General features: G+C 45.7%; 1 long non-coding RNA gene across 1 annotated transcript in view; it reads left to right on the top strand.

Annotated features, from left to right (window-relative positions):
- The window catches only part of LOC115100249, a 29076-nt gene extending 15162 nt beyond the window's left edge, over positions 1 to 13914 (top strand). The window contains exons 3-5 of the long non-coding RNA XR_003859009.1: positions 12927 to 13089; positions 13185 to 13244; positions 13329 to 13914. This is a non-coding gene — a long non-coding RNA (uncharacterized LOC115100249). The remainder of the gene's footprint in view (positions 1 to 12926; positions 13090 to 13184; positions 13245 to 13328) is intronic.
- The last annotated feature ends 609 nt before the right edge of the window (positions 13915 to 14523 follow it).

The following is a 14523-nucleotide window of genomic DNA, read 5'->3' as shown; positions in this document are numbered from 1 at the left end:
GCGGCAAGTGCTCCCTGTGGCAGGACACCGCCATGAACCATGCTCCTCTATAGGTGCACGTGTGTCTTATGTCTCTACATTTAAAGGACCCAATGCGGGAAAAGCTCTGTGGTGCCTCCTTATGACATCACACACTCAGGCCTTCAAAGGGTCCTTGCTGTCTCTCCCTCACTGCCTCAACAACAGGTTCAGCTACCTCTGAGTAGAGTGTGTTGCTTCCAGCCTTGTCTTCAGTCCTCATTTAGCTGTCTTTAGTTTGTCTTCTGTCTTCACTCCATTCACATTACCCGCTTGTTCTTGTCCTTGCCTTCTTTTTGTCCCTCTTCTCCTCCCTCGGACAGATACCTGGTTTGACATCACCCTGGATCTCGGATACCACTTTGGATATGCCTGACCACTGCCTGCCTGTGACCATTGCCTGGACCTCAGATATGCCTGACCACGGCCTGCCTCTGACCATTGCCTGGACCTCAGATATGCCTGACTACCGCCTACCTACGACCCTAGCTACCACAGACCACCTCATCTGCCATCAGCAGAGACCACACCTAAGTCCCAGCACACAAAGGCTCAACCTGAGGAATGTAAGCTGGTATAGGTGAATTTCCTGACTGGCCTCTGCTTTGCCTGGGGCTGCCTGCCGATGCTAGTAACCTGCATGGCTCCTCCCTGCAGGTAGAGTCAATCCGCGCGTGGGGGAGGGGGGGAATTTTAAAAACCAACGCGTGGCGTTGTGAATAGGCCTACGCCAGTTCCCTATCCCCCTAACTACCCTTCCTACCTTTTCCCCTCTCTTCTCCTCGGTGCACGCTCAGCCTGGCCACCCGTGTATCTGCCGGATTTTACTTGCACATTTGAAAATTCGGGCGTTAGGTTTCTGTAGGTTTTGGAAGGGAAAACATTGTATTGAAACAATGAACAATTTATGCAAACAAAAAAAACAACCATTGTCTATAAAGCATTCTGGAAGTTCTGCCCAGTGCTTATATGTAGCCCTTCTAGGCAAAGGACAATTGATTTCAAATTTGTGCAAGCAAACTGACTTACAGCTGTTTGCACCTCTTTTTTTTTTTTGCCCACCCTTAAATGTGGCCTTAAAACTAAAGAAAAAAGGCATCCTTAGCAGTATGGCATGCTGTGGCTTTAAAACCTTCAAATTTGTATCAAAATCAGTGATTTAAACAGTAAAGAAATAAATGCATTGTATTATTACAATGATATAAAAAGATTGCAAATTTCAAGATTTTTTCTTAAAAAATAAAACTCCCTTTCCCCTTGTACAAATCTGGATGGTGCACTTTTAAGTTCAGGCCTTCATTGCGTTGCAAAGTTAATAACATTAGCTATGTCTAGTGGCTCATTTATTCAAGTATTTATTCAATATAGGTTTCCAAAAATGTGCACAGATAACAGTTTTGTGTTGTAACCCATTCCATTTAAATTATTCAAATCATATTATTGTGGATCTATGGGTTTTATTTCTTCATGTTTTAGAATAAAATCCAAAATTGTTCCCTAGTGTCCTTTGCCTGGTGGAAAAAATCTAATTAAAATAAAAAATATTTCTCTACGTGTGTGAAAGATGTCAGCAACATCAATGTTGAAAATCATGCAAAAAAATTGTTGAACGAGTAACTCCTAAGGCTCTGTATTTTTTAATGGCTTTTTTCCCCATTCTGCATCTATGATAAAACATTTGTTTAAAAAAAAAAAAAAAAGATAGTTTCCCTATTTTGCTCTTACTTCATCGTTTTTGCCTAGGAATAGAGGAGAGGCCCTTGTGATTACAGAAGTGGTTCTTCGAACTAGGGAAGCTGGATTTGAAACCTCACGTCCCCCACTGATGCTCCATGTGACCTTGGACAAGACACGTTATCTTTCATTGCTTTAGGTAGCAGCTTAGATTGTAAACCCTTTAAATTGTAACTTGCCTTGAGTACAAGTTTGGAAAGACAAGTCATGAAATCCAGAACTGAACAGCAGTGCCCTCCTACCTACCATTTTACATTTTCTTACATCTGAGGTATACTGTCAGGTTTTCAGCCCAGATGTAAGCATCATTACCCATAGTAACTTAAATTATTAATTTTGTAGTTGATTCCCCATGCCAGCAGTGTATTGGTGTCCACTAGGGATAATTTTAATATCGTCTTAAATCGTTATAGAACACGATACTATAGAAATTCTAACGATTTATCGTTAAAAATCGTTAAATCGTGTTAGTGCGCACTAACGGGAGTTAGTGCGCACTAACTCCGAGTTAGTGCGCACTAACTGAAAATGATACAAATTGACACTTTCCAGGTCAGTAAAGGTCAGTTAGGAATGAATATGTGTTCCAATTGGCTGGCTACCCTCTTATCTATTGATGTTAACCAGGTTCCCACTGAGGTGATGGTTGGGGGGATGGGAAATGCAAATGGAAACTCAGGAACACTAACAGAAAATGATACAAATTATTGACACTATCCAGGTCAGTAAAGGTCAGTTAGGAATGAATATGTATTCCTATTGGCTGGCTGCCCTCTTATATTGATGTTACCAAGGTTCCAACTGAGGTGATGGTTGGGGGGATGGGAAATGAAAACTGTTGGTAGTTGACAAAAAAAGTAATGTGATCAGTCAATATGACTAGAACCTGTGCCCTATTCCTGATACCAGGGGTGTTGTGATCTTCCTGCACTCAGTGCCCTATCCCTGATACCAGTCTGAGACAGCTCCCTCCCTGCATTACTAGTGAGAGGCTGGCTTCACAGACAGGGGGGAGCTGCCTGACCCTCACTCCTGACTTCCCCCATGTCCCAGCTAGTGAATGGTGTGTGGGTGAGGGGGGGGGGGGGGAGGATGGTGAAGTCTGAGACAGCTCCCACCCTGCATTACTAGTGAGAGGCTGGCTTCACAGACAGGGGGGGAGCTGCCTGACCCTCACTCCTGACTTCCCCCATGTCCCAGCTAGTGAATGGTGTGTGGGTGATGGGGGGGGGGGGGGGGGGAGGATGGTGAAGTCTGAGACAGCTCCCTCCCTGCATTACTAGTGAGAGGCTGGCTTCACAGACAGGGGGGAGCTGCCTGACCCTCACTCCTGACTTCCCCCATGTCCCAGCTAGTGAATGGTGTGTGGGTGAGGGGGGGGGGGAGGATGGTGAAGTCTGAGACAGCTCCCTCCCTGCATTACTAGTGAGAGGCTGGCTTCACAGACAGGGGGGAGCTGCCTGACCCTCACTCCTGACTTCCCCCATGTCCCAGCTAGTGAATGGTGTGTGGGTGAGGGGGGGGGAGGATGGTGAAGTCTGAGACAGCTCCCTCCCTGCATTACTAGTGAGAGGCTGGCTTCACAGACAGGGGGGAGCTGCCTGACCCTCACTCCTGACTTCCCCCATGTCCCAGCTAGTGAATGGTGTGTGGGTGAGGGGGGGGGGGAGGATGGTGAAGTCTGAGACAGCTCCCTCCCTGCATTACTAGTGAGAGGCTGGCTTCACAGACAGGGGGGAGCTGCCTGACCCTCACTCCTGACTTCCCCCATGTCCCAGCTAGTGAATGGTGTGTGGGTGAGGGGGGGGGGGAGGATGGTGAAGTCTGAGACAGCTCCCTCCCTGCATTACTAGTGAGAGGCTGGCTTCACAGACAGGGGGGGGCTGCCTGACCCTCACTCCTGACTTCCCCCATGTCCCAGCTAGTGAATGGTGTGTGGGCGAGGGGGGGGGGAGGATGGTGAAGTCTGAGACAGCTCCCTCCCTGCATTACTAGTGAGAGGCTGGCTTCACAGACAGGGGGGAGCTGCCTGACCCTCACTCCTGACTTCCCCATGTCCCAGCTAGTGAATGGTGTGTGGGTGGGGGGGGGGGGGAGGATGGTGAAGTCTGAGACAGCTCCCTCCCTGCATTACTAGTGAGAGGCTGGCTTCACAGACAGGGGGGAGCTGCCTGACCCTCACTCCTGACTTCCCCCATGTCCCAGCTAGTGAATGGTGTGTAGGGATGTGAATCATTTTAGGACGATTAAAATTATCGTCCGATAATTTTAATATCGTCTTAAACCGTTATGGAACACAATACAATAGAGATTCTAACGATTTATCGTTATAAATCGTTAGAATCGTGAGCTGGCACACTAAAACCCCCTAAAACCCACCCCCGACCCTTTAAATTAAATCCCCCACCCTCCCGAACCCCCCCGCAAATGACTTAAATAACCTGCGGGTCCAGCGGCGGTCCGGATCGGCAGCGGTCCGGAACGGGCTCCTGCTACTGAATCTTGTTGTCTTCGGCCGGCGCCATTTTCCAAAATGGCGCCGAAAAATGGCGGCGGCCATAGACGAACACGATTGGACGGCAGGAGGTCCTTCCGGACCCCCACTGGACTTTTGGCAAGTCTTGTGGGGGTCAGGAGGCCCCCCCCAAGCTGGCCAAAAGTTCCTGGAGGTCCAGCGGGGGTCAGGGAGCGATTTCCCGCCGCGAATCGTTTTCGTACGGAAAATGGCACCGGCAGGAGATCGACTGCAGGAGGTCGTTCAGCGAGGGTTCCGGCGCCTCGCTGAACGACCTCCTGCAGTCGATCTCCTGCCGGCGCCATTTTCCGTACGAAAACGATTCGCGGCGGGAAATCGCTCCCTGACCCCCGCTGGACCTCCAGGAACTTTTGGCCAGCTTGGGGGGGGCCTCCTGACCCCCACAAGACTTGCCAAAAGTCCAGCGGGGGTCCGGAAGGACCTCCTGCCGTCCAATCATGTTCGTCTATGGCCGCCGCCATTTTTCGGCGCCATTTTGGAAAATGGCGCCGGCCGAAGACAACAAGATTCAGTAGCAGGAGCCCGTTCCGGACCGCTGCCGTTCCGGACCACCGCTGGACCCGCAGGTTATTTAAGTCACTTGGGGGGGGGGGTTCGGGAGGGTGGGGGATTTAATTTAAAGGGTCGGGGGTGGGTTTTAGGGGGTTTTAATGTGCCGGTTTTGCGATTTTACGTTTTTTCGATTTTTTACGATTTTTCACGATTTTTCACGATATTTTACCCCCCCAAACGGCAACAATACGATTCCCTCCCCCTCCCAGCCGAAATCGATCGTTAAGACGATCGAGGACACGATTCACATCTCTAATGGTGTGTGGGTGAGGGGGGGGGGGGGGAGGATGGTGAAGTCTGAGACAGCTCCCTCCCTGCATTACTAGTGAGAGGCTGGCTTCACAGACAGGGGGGAGCTGCCTGACCCTCACTCCTCCGGGGTATTGTGATCTTCCTGCACACAGTGCCCTATCCCTGATACCAGGGGTGTTGTGATCTTCCTGCATGCAGTGCCCTATCCCTATTAATACCAGGAGTGTTGTGATCTTCCTGCACGCAGTGCCCTATCCCTAATACCAGGGGTGTTGTGATCTTCCTGCACAAGTGCCCTATTCCTGATACCAGGAGTGTTGTGATCTTCCTGCATGCAGTGCCCTATCCCTGATACCGGGATGTGTGCAAGAAGATCCCAACACCCCCGGTATCAGGAATAGGGCACTGTGTGCAGGAAGATCACAACACCCCTGGTATTAGGGATAGGGCACTGTGTGCAGGAAGATCACAACACTCCTGGTATTAATAGGGATAGGGCACTGTGTGCAGGAAGATCACAACACTCCTGGTATTAATAGGGATAGGGCACTGTGTGCAGGAAGATCACAACACCCCTGGTGCCAGGGTTAGGGCACTGTGTGCAGGAAGATCACAACACTCCTGGTATTAATAGGGATAGGGCACTGTGTGCAGGAAGATCACAACACCCCTGGTGCCAGGGTTAGGGCACTGTGTGCAGGAAGATCACAACACTCCTGGTATTAATAGGGTTAGGGCACTGTGTGCAGGAAGATCACAACACTCCTAGTATTAATAGGGATAGGGCACTGTGTGCAGGAAGATCACAACACTCCTGGTATTAATAGGGATAGGGCACTGTGTGCAGGAAGATCACAACACCCCTGGTGCCAGGGTTAGGGCACTGTGTGCAGGAAGATCACAACACTCCTGGTATTAATAGGGATAGGGCACTGTGTGCAGGAAGATCACAACACCCCTGGTGCCAGGGTTAGGGCACTGTGTGCAGGAAGATCACAACACTCCTGGTATTAATAGGGATAGGGCACTGTGTGCAGGAAGATCACAACACTCCTGGTATTAATAGGGATAGGGCACTGTGTGCAGGAAGATCACAACACCCCTGGTGCCAGGGTTAGGGCACTGTGTGCAGGAAGATCACAACACTCCTGGTATTAATAGGGATAGGGCACTGTGTGCAGGAAGATCACAATACCCCTGGTATCAGGGTTAGGGCACAAGTTCTAGTCACATTGACTGATCACATTACTTGTTTTGTCAAGCTACCAACTGTTTCCATTTCCCATCCCCCATATACTGTCAGTGGGAAGCTTGGTAACATGAATAAATAAGAGGGCAGCCAATAGGAATACATATTCATTCCTAAACTGACCTTAACTGACCTGAAAAGTGTCAAATTGTATCATTTTCAGTTAGTGCGCACTAACTCCCAGTTAGTGCGCACTAACTCCCGTTAGTGCGCACTATCTTGAGTTAGTGCGCACTAATCGGAAAAAACGATTTTTAACGATTTTTTAACTAAAAAATCGTGCCTAACACGATTTTCTTGCCCTGCCACACGATTTCTATCGTTAAGACGATATGGAAAACGATTCACATCTCTAGTGTCCACCAGCCATCAATGCCCCACCGCCATCATTTTCGGGTTTTGCCCCTTTTGTTTCATCCGGCATGCCCATGTCCGGTTTTCGGTGATAGACCTGGGGCTCCATCTGATGATGTCACTCATGTGTGAGGACTAACATCCGGCTGTCCTCGGAGAATACCTGTTACAGGTAAGCAACTCTGCTTTTTCATTTTTTTCACAAGTTTTGCCAGAAAGGAGTTGGTTGGACTATTGGATGATCAAGGGATTAAAGATAAGGCCATCGCGGAAAGATTAAACAATTTCTTTGCTTCAGTGTTTACTGAAGAGGATGTTGGAGAGATACCCATTCCAAAGAAGGTTTACATGGGTGATGATTCAGATCAACTGAACCAAATCATGGTGAACCTGGAAGATGTGGTAGGCATGATTGACAAACTGAAGAGTAGTAATCACCTGGACTGGATGGTATATATCCTAGAGTTCTGAAAGAACTAAAAAAATCAAATTTTAGAACTATTAGTAAAAATTTCTAACCTATCATTAAAATCATCCTATGTACCTGAAGATTGGAAGATATTTATAAAAGGATCCAGGGTGATCCAAGAAACTAAAGACCGGTGAGCCTGACTTCAGTGCTGGGAAAAATCGTGGAAACTGTTATAAAGAATAAAATCACAAAACATTTAGATAGACATGGTTTGATGGGACACAGCCAACATGGATTTACCCAAGGGAAGTCTTGCCTCAGAAATCTCCTACATTTTTTTGAAGGGGTGAATAAACATGTGGACAAATATGAACCGGTAGTATGTGGTGTATTTGGATTTTCAGAAGGCATTTGACAAAGTCTCACATGAGAGGCTTCTAAGAAAACTAAAAAATCATGGGATAGGAGGCGATATCCTTTTGTGGATTGCAAGTTGGTTAAAAGACAGGAAAGAGAGTAGGATTAAGTGGTCTGTTTTCATAGTAGAAAAAGGTAAACAGTGGAGTGCCTCAGGAATCTGTACTTGGACTGGTGCTTTTTAATATATTTATAAATGATCTGGAAAGGGGTACGAGAAGTGAGGCGATTACATTTGTGGATGACACAAAATTATGCAGAGTAGTTAAATCTCAAGCGGATTGTGATGAATTGCAGGAGGACCTTGCAAGACTGGAAGATCGAACTTCCGAATGGCAGATGAAGTTTAACGAGGATAAGTGCAAAGTGATGCGTACAGGGAAAAATAATCCTTGCTGTAGTTACACAATGTTAGGTTCTATCTTAGGAGTTACCACCCAGGAAAGAGATCTAGGTGTCATAGTGAATAAAACATTAGAATCGTCGGCCCAGTGTGCTGTGGTGATCAAAAAAGCAAACGGGAATTATTATGAAGGGAATGGAAAATAAAACGGAGGTTGTCATAATTCCTCTGTATCGCTCCATGGTGAGACCGCACCTTGAATATTGTGTGCAATTCTGGTCACCACATCTCAAAAAAAATATAGCTGCACAGAAGAAAGTGCAGAGAAGGGCGACCAAAATGTTAAGTGGCATGGAATGGCTGCCTTATGAGGAAAGGCTAAAGAAGTTAGGGCTGTTCACTTTGGAGAAGAGATGACTGAGGGGAGATTTGATAGAAGTCTACAAAATCATGAAAGGACATGAACAAGTTAATGTAAATTGGTTATTTACTCTCTCAGATAATAGAAGGACCAAGGGGCACTCCATGAAGTTAGTAAGTAGCTCATTTAAAACAAATCAAAGAAAATTCTTTTTCACTCAGCGCATAGTTATGCTCTAGAATTCATTACCAGAGGATTTGGTTACAGCAGTTAGTGTAACTGTTACGATCCTGCTTGCAGAGCCCATCCCAAGAGCAGGCCTTCACTTACCACAGGCTGCCTCTGCTGTCTGTCTTTGCGGCCTAGTGCTGCCACCGAGTCGCTGCTCCTTTGTGGCATGGAGCTGCCGCTGACCTTTCTTTTCGCGGCCCTGTGCTGCTGCCGGAGCCCTGCCTCTGCAGTGGGGAAATCGCCACTGGGATTCCCCTAGTGGCCGAAAACCCCCGCCGGTGCTACCTCATTCATTGCGGCCCTGAGCCGCTGCCAGGACTTTTTCATCATGCGGCAGGAAGCCACCTCTGGGTCCACCTCTCTTCGTGGCCTAGTGCCGCCATCGGGCCTGCTCTTCCATCTGAGCAGCAGGGACGCCACTGTCTGTGGTCCTGCTCCTCCCTGGGCCCTCCTCTAGGTGCCGGCGTGCACCTCTTCTTTGTATTTAAAGGGCCAAAGGCGGGAAAAGCACATGGCCCCACCGGAAGTCCTCTTCAGTCTACATCCTGCTTCAGCCCTATTTAAGGGCTCACTTCTAGTTCCTCATGGCCTTTGGATCGGACATCATGTTGTCCATGTTCTTCCTTGCCGGTCCAGGACCTCCGTGGTCTTCAAGTGTTCGAGATGGTTCTTTGCTCCATGTCTTCATGTTCCTGGTCTCATTCCAGATGTCCTTCGTTGCCTTGTCCTGATGCTCCAGATGTCCTGTCGTTCTAAAGTCCTGATGATCCTGTGTTTCAAGTGTTCCAAGTTCCGAGTGTTCCAAGTGTTCCAAGTTCCGTGTCTTCTGAGTGTTCCAAGTTCCGAGTGTTCCGTGTTCAGAGTCTTCCAAGTTCTGAGTGTTCCAAGTTCTGAGTCTGCCAGCTCTTTGAGTCCTCCAGATGGCCATGCTGAGGGTAAATCCTATGGATCCGGTTCCTGTTTCCGGTCATTGGAGCCTCATTTGGTTGGATCCCCTTCTGGCGCTTGTCTCTCTCCCACGTGGTCTGTGACCAGCCTTCCTAGGTTGTGTAGGGCACGCAAGCGGACAGGGTGGTCCTGACCAGCCCACAGCAGGCTATGAAGGGTGCCCTGAGGGACAGTGCCCACCTGTACCTTTCAAGTTCCAAGTCCTCGTCTGAGTCCTTCCAAGTTCCAAGACTTCGTCTTGTTCCTGCCTCTGTCTGGCTTCTGTCTGGCCTCTGTTCCTGCCTCTGTCTGGCCACATGCACTCATCATTCCCAAGTGGTGGGTCCAAAAGGGCTTTCGAGTGGCCGGAGGGCTACATCTGAGACCAGCATTGCATTGCTGGGTCTCACTGGTGCGTGTAGGTCCAGTGGAGGGCTGATCCTACTTGGTTCCTGTTCCGATTTCCTTGCCTCAGTTTCAGTCCTGCTTGTTCCTGCTCCTCCCAAGCTTGCATGCTCTCGCCTCCCATGGTGTGCCTTGGGGCTCCTCCTTGAGTCGTACTGTGGTTCAGGGGCTCATTCTCTCCCATGAGCTAGCGACTGCGCCTCCGTGTCCTCACCAGCAGCTGTAGGCCTCGCCTGCATTAGGATCTGAAGCCCTCAGTCACAACAGGATCCGAAGGCCTTGAGGCCGCGGTTGCAATAGTAACTAGGTTTAAAAAAGGTTTGGATAAGTCCTAGAGGAAAATTCCATAAACTGCTATTACGGTAACTAATAAGCAATAGTAGCTTGTGATTTATCTAATATTTGAGAACTTGCCAGGTACTTGTGACTTGGGTTGGCCACTGTTGGAAACAGGATACTGGGCTTGAAGGACCATTGGTCTGACCCAGTATGGCATTTCTTATGTCCTTATGTTCACAATCCATTTTTATTTTTTGTAGACAGAGTTGTCTCTCAAGATAGCAGCTTGTGTTGTTTCCTTCATCCTCCCACAGGGCCCTATCTAACTGAAAATGTGTGCTCTGTGTTTTACTGTATAATATTACATAGGATATATATATATGAGGCAGTAAATCATATCTTGCTTTCTAATTTTCTTCATAACAATTGTTTCTTTTACGTAACCAACCTTACATTTGCTGTGTGTTTCTTTCATCTTCCTAATTAGCCCCGGTTCTTGTTTTATGTTAAGAATTTGCTATTAATTAGTCTTTATTTCAGATGCCAGCCTAATGATTTTCTACCATTCTGTTCCATATAAAAAATCTTCAGAGAGGACTTTCAGAACTTCGACTTTAGCTAGGCAACATTTATAAGCACAGGGACCTCTGTGGGGAATATGCATTAAAATGTGTGCAACACGGTGAAATTTTTATGTGCAGATTAAAAAAGGACTTAACTTACTATGCAAAATTGCTTTATAGTGTTGCTCCTTGTTGTTAACTCAGAATTCTATCTAGCAATCCTCAAAGCTGTAACACAAGAAAATTGTCTCCTTTGCAAAAAGACTTCTCTGATCTTTTATTACACTTCAGAGGACTTTTCCCTGCTTCCATTTTTGCAGATCAGACAATAATATATGTTAGCATCCCCAAGTTAGTACTGAAAGAGGCTGTATAAGCCGTAGACTATGGAAAAGGTCATGTCTTGAGCATTGGGCTGCTCTTAACTAAATGTAATTCTGAATGTTCAGTTCAGCAATAAAAAGCAGGTCCTCTTTATAGATGACTTGTCTCAACTTCCTATATATGAATGTGCCCATTTTTAGACAGATACAAGATAAAGAACGGTCGTGGGTAATAGCTTTTAAAAGATAGAAATATTAGAAAATGCCAAATTATAAAGGTCTTTAAAAATAGTAATACCGTAGCTTCCAAATTACCGGTACATAATTAACTTTTCTACAGACAATGCCATAAATGAAATAAGACAGCAAGCTTTTGTGTAAATGGCAGATTAAATTTAATGTGGACAAGTGCAAGGTGTTGCATATAGGGAAAAATAACCCTTGCTGTAGTTACACAATGTTAGGTTCCATATTAGGAGCTACCACCCAGGAAAAGATCTAGGCATCATAGTTGATAATACTTTAAAATCGTCGGCTCAGTGTGCTGCAGCAGTCAAAAAAGCAAATAGAATGTTAGGAATTATTAGGAAGGGAATGGTTAATAGAACGGAAAATGTCATAATGCCTCTGTATCGCTCCATGGTGAGACCGCACCTTGAATACTGTGAACAATTCTGGTTGCCGCATCTCAAAAAAGATATAGTTGCGATGGAGAAGGTACAGAGAAGGGCAACCAAAATGATAAAGGGGATGGAACAACTCCCCTATGAGGAAAGGCTGAAGAGGTTAGGGCTGTTCAGCTTGGAGAAGAGACGGCTGAGGGGGGATATGATAGAGGTCTTTAAGATCATGAGAGGTCTTGAACGAGTAGATGTGACTCGGTTATTTACACTTTCGAATAATAGAAGGACTAGGGGGCATTCCATGAAGTTAGCAAGTAACACATTTAAGACTAATCGGAGAAAATTCTTTTTCACTCAACGCACAATAAAGCTCTGGAATTTGTTGCCAGAGGAGGTGGTTAGTGCAGTTAGTGTAGCTGGGTTCAAAAAAGGTTTGGATAAGTTCTTGGAGGAGAAGTCCATTAATGGCTATTAATCAATTAAACTTAGGGAATAGCCACTGCTATTAATTGCATCAGTAGCATGGGTTCTTCTTAGTGTTTGGGTAATTGCCAGGTTCTTGTGGCCTGGTTTTGGCCTCTGTTGGAAACAGGATGCTGGGCTTGATGGGCCCTTGGTCTGACCCAGCATGGCAATTTCTTATGTTCTTATGTTCTTATGTAAATGTCCTTCCCGTATGCTTGCTAATGTGGACGTATCAATCTCAGAATAGACTATCTTCTTAGACCTCCTCTTCCCTAGGAAATTAATTGTTGACGAACTACAAGAAAGAGTATAGGAAAGAAACTGACTTTGAAGCTAGTTGATCATTTCTGTGCATTTCCCTAGCTTGGCGATTTATGAAAGAGAATACACAAGGTGCATAGCAGAGAAAGATTACCATTCCCTTAGCAAGCACAGCCTGGCGTCTTGGTTGTTCCTTATCTGGAGGTGCGGCACTACTCTCACTCTGCCTTGGATGACTACGTGCATCTGATGGGACACTATCTTTGCAAGGCAGTGTGGATTCCAGGGTTGCGATAGCAGTGCTAAAACTGGCAAGTCACTTCCCCCCTCATTCAGGTACAAACTGAGGCACTAAGCCACAATGTGTTTTTTTTTTGCAGGAGGGGGTCCCACTAGCGTGGGGGAATGTTGCCACAATAATGGGCCCCTCCCCCCCCCAAAAAAAGATTGCAGCGTTGTCTTGTCTTGTGGCAAAATAACGTGGGGCAACCACCATCCTGAAATGGCAGTAGCAGCATCAGGATGGTGGTTCGGCAAGTGCAACATTAACGATGGAACTATATTGATAAGTTTGAAGTTTATTTACAGCTTATTTATAACAATGTATTATATCTGTTGTAGAGCCAGGTATTGAAAGAAATGTTGTGCGGTCTTTGGAGGATACTTAGCGGTGTGATATGTGTATTCGAGACGGCAGTAGGAATACCCCTCACGCTTTGGGATGTTGACGGATCTAATTAATTGTTGCTGAATAGACATTGTTCTTTTTCAATAGAAATGGCAGGTAAATGCATTTAAATACATTTATATTTTTTGATTACAAGTTTATTAATTTACACAACATAAGGTGACATTAATATTATTGTTTATATATTTCAGAAAGCATTGAATTGTTTGCACTAAACATCTTGTAAGAGACAGCCTGCTACTTATTATTTGGTAATCTTTACATTCTTTTTGACGATTTGGAATATGATATACATTTACTGATAGTTACTCACACATATTTCTATATTTATTTAGACTGCATTTGCTTTTGATCTGAGAAGGGTATTTTCCCAGTTGGATCGTTTGTGATAATAATCGTTACATCAGTTATCTATTCAGAAAAATGGGTTGTGATATATCCCCTGAAGAAGCCTCTTGTAGGTGAAATGGAGAAGATTCTTCTTTGTCGGGAGACTTGGAAGACTTCATAATGTGACAGCATAATGTATAGGTTGATGTGATTAGGTGGCCATTTGCGCTAAACAAACTTTATATAACAATTGTACGATTATAACATCTTTCTGAAATTTACAGCAAATGCGTTTCATATTGTATCTTATAGGGACAGTTTTCAAACATATTTTGTAACGTATAGTATCGCCTGCAATTGTAAAAATGTATGGTTATTTAATACATTTTTTAATGTTTGATTAGATTATTAAAAATGAGGTTTTAACATATATAATACATGAGATTCCTTTGTTTGATATGTTAATGTATGCGTTCAAGTTATCGCATGCGTTAACGCCATAACGCATTTTGATGAATGACCCAGTTAGATGTTAGTGAATAATGGTCAGACCAGGGAAACGTTCAGCTGTATTATGCTATGATCACAATAAACTGGGTTAGAAAAAATGAAATCCGAGTTATGTATTGTTTTTTTATGAGTGGGTGCTGCACTAGTTGTGCCCATCCAAGAGCTGATATGGATTTCAAAAACGCCGTGCAAGCTGTAGGCAAAGGAATTTCATCTAAATCCTCTGCTGATAGTATCAACAGCAGGTGAGCATGGGGACTGAAAAAAAAAGGCTTTTGCATTGTATTCTGCACAAAACTAGTAGCGATAAGGGTCCTTACATTTCACTGCCAGCGATGTATCCGCAGCGTTGCCCCGGTGCCGCCCCGACTCCTCCTCTTCCTGGGCCGACTCCGCCCCCATTTAGTGATCGCATGCGAAAAGTCCCTTTTCGCGTGTGATTGCTTTTGAAAATGACCCCCTTAGCTGGCTAAAACATCCGGCTATCTCTAAATATTGGAGTTAGCTGGTTAACCTAGCCAGCTAACTGAACTCTGCCCAGTTATGCCCTCAGAACACTAGAGATGTGAATCGTGTCATCGATCGTCTTAACGATCGATTTTGGCTGGGGGGGGGGAGGGAATCGGATTGTTGCGGTTTTAGGTTTGTAAATATCGTTTAAATCGTGTTTTAGTGTGCCGGGAAAACCGG

The sequence above is a fragment of the Rhinatrema bivittatum genome, chromosome 10 (assembly GCF_901001135.1).
Source record: "Rhinatrema bivittatum chromosome 10, aRhiBiv1.1, whole genome shotgun sequence".
Taxonomy (NCBI): domain Eukaryota; kingdom Metazoa; phylum Chordata; class Amphibia; order Gymnophiona; family Rhinatrematidae; genus Rhinatrema; species Rhinatrema bivittatum.
The sequence above is the reverse complement of the archived record's forward strand: the minus strand, read 5'-3'. Positions and strand labels throughout refer to the sequence as shown.